This window comes from Arvicanthis niloticus, chromosome X (genome assembly GCF_011762505.2).
Source record: "Arvicanthis niloticus isolate mArvNil1 chromosome X, mArvNil1.pat.X, whole genome shotgun sequence".
Taxonomy (NCBI): domain Eukaryota; kingdom Metazoa; phylum Chordata; class Mammalia; order Rodentia; family Muridae; genus Arvicanthis; species Arvicanthis niloticus.
This window is the reverse complement of record NC_047679.1, coordinates 97,472,952-97,475,498: the sequence shown is the minus strand read 5'-3', so window position 1 is coordinate 97,475,498 and position 2,547 is coordinate 97,472,952. Positions and strand designations below refer to the sequence as shown.

The 2,547-nt window shown below is 36.8% G+C and overlaps 1 non-coding gene across 1 annotated transcript; it reads right to left on the bottom strand.

Annotated features, from left to right (window-relative positions):
- Positions 1-2,056: 2,056 nt before the first annotated feature.
- On the bottom strand, positions 2,057-2,331 carry LOC117695590 (small Cajal body-specific RNA 13). Its single transcript, XR_004604643.1, has one exon.
- Positions 2,332-2,547: the final 216 nt, after the last annotated feature.

Below are 2,547 nucleotides of genomic sequence, written 5' to 3'. Positions count from 1 at the left end.
CTCCTAGGTCATATCTAGGAGAAATGTAAATAAATGTTCACACAAAACAAGTTTACATAAATGATCAGAGCAACATCATTCATAAAGGTCAAAGATTAGAGATAACTGCTTACCAAATGATGAATATATAAATTATATGTACAATAGATCATTACTTAAAAATTAAACAGAATTATGTGCCAATCTATGCTATGGCATGAAAGAAACTAAGCACAAAGGACTACATGTTGTTTTATCCCTCTTACATAAAATGTCCACAGTAAGCAAGTCTCCATAGAGACAAACCATTTATTGTTTGGATGGGAGACAGGAAAAGTGGCTGCTAATGGGTACAGTGTATCTTCTTGGAATGATGACAAAATTATTCTAAAGCTAGGAGGAATAGTTGCGCAGATCATATTATATGCAGGAACTGCTGCACTGGTGTACTTTAACTGGGTACATTTTGTGGTACATTAAAAAAAAATCCTGAAGGTTTTATAAAATGCACTCGAGGGAATGACTTGGGGGCTTGAGGCATTTATTGCAGTATCTGTATGTGTCTAATCTCCTCATAAACTCTGACTCAATAAAGTTGATCTGCCCTATCTTTCTCTGATTTAGATATGTTACATATACATATTTAGATATATTACATATAGATTGAGCCAAAAAAAGCAGCCACAGACCATGTAGCTGTACTTACAGTTTTCCAACTTACCATTGTTACTACAAATTGATCACTTTAAGATTTTGTTTTAAAGCTAAGTGTGGTGGAGCATGCATGGAGGGCCAGCAATCTGGGGGACTAAGACAGAAGAATCATTTGATCTGTAGAGTTCAAGGCCAATATAGCAACATTCTGTTCCTTAAAATTGTAGGAATACAGCATTTGCTTGGGATACTATTATGGACTGGATGTAGCCTTTAAAACAGAAACTGACTTAAAAATGAGATTGCTGGGTGGGCCATAACTCCAAGCTGAATAGTGTACTTATCAAAATGGAAGACTGGCACATACAGGGAGGTACCTGGGGCTCATATGTGCAGAAAGAGGTCTGCTTGAATACAACAATAAGTATTCACTTGAAAGCCAAGGAGTAAGGCCTCAGAAGAAATGGAACCTGCTGCTGATACCTTGATCTTAGACTTTAGTCTCCAGGAAATTAGCTTCTATTGCTTAAACACCTGACATTTTGTTGTGGCAGCCCTGGCAAATGAGTATAATGAAGTCATTGCAGTCAACCTAAGGCTCTTTCATACTTGTTCTTATTAAGATCTATATGGTATGAGTGACTATGGGCAGTAGTGTACCCTGAACTTTTAGGGTATCCATTACAATGGTTTCTCCTTCTTATCTTTTCACCAGAAGGGATGAACGCTTAATTACAGAACTGGATTCCTATTTAACCAGATGATCAGCACCATCCCTACCTTCTTGTATATTTTAGTCTCTGCATAGAAAGCAAAAAAAAAAAAAAAAAAATCATAGTAGATCCCTTTCATCATGTAAATGGCAATGTCTTTCTCCAGGGAGATCTGTTCAAGCTCCTTACATAGAGTAAGTACTTGTTATTGGCTGAATGAACAAAAACCCAATGCTATAAAACTACTGCAGGATAATGGTTAGTTATCTGAATTTAATTCATTAAGTACTGCTGATTTAAAATAGCATATGACTTTGTAGATCATCAAATCCCAAAGCAGTGATTCTCCACTTGTCGGTTGCCACCATTCATAACAATATCAAAATTACAGTTATGAAGTAGCAATGAAAAGAAGTTCATGGGGGGGCCACCATAACATACAGGACTATATTAAATTGTCGAAACATTAAGAAGGTTGAGAATCCACAGTGTTCAAGGAACAGATATTTTAAATGAATATTTATTTATTTGGCAAAATACAAAGATTTTAATTTGAGGCTCATCATTAGAAAAGGAGTAAGCTGGGCTGTCCAAGTTTCCCACTGAATGATCATTTAGTAGACTTCATTGCTCACTTGTGTGGATTTTCTGGTTTGACATTTACTCTACAGACTCAGTTTACCTCCAGCGATATTTTTAGTAACTCAAGGTTTTGTAGCAGTACTTAGTGTCCAACAGAAACCATGCTGTCTGCTAAACATTATCCTGACTGCAAAGCTTCTCTCACCGTTGGTGGATCGATAATGACATGGCACAGCTGTTATCACCATGGAAACAGTACCCAGGACCTAGCAGAGGGAAATTGTACATAGAACCACTGGCTTATAAGCAAGGATGCCTCAGTTTCCTCTGGAGCATGCTTTTATTTCAAGTCTGGAGTGTTCTAGGGTACCACAAACCCAGATAAGGTCTAGTATTTAAAAGGGAATATAAATAGAGAAAAAGGTTCAGTCCTTTTGTGTGGCAACATTGTTTCTTATTAGGGTACAAGTTGGTAACCTTGAAACTGCTGAACAAGCACAAAAGTCAGCAGGTTTTCAATGTTAAAGGAAGAGGTTGCAGACAAGGAAGGAGAGGGTGCCATAGTGATTCATGTACCAAAAAACTCTATTGGAAATTGTTATAAATATTTATGTAAGTA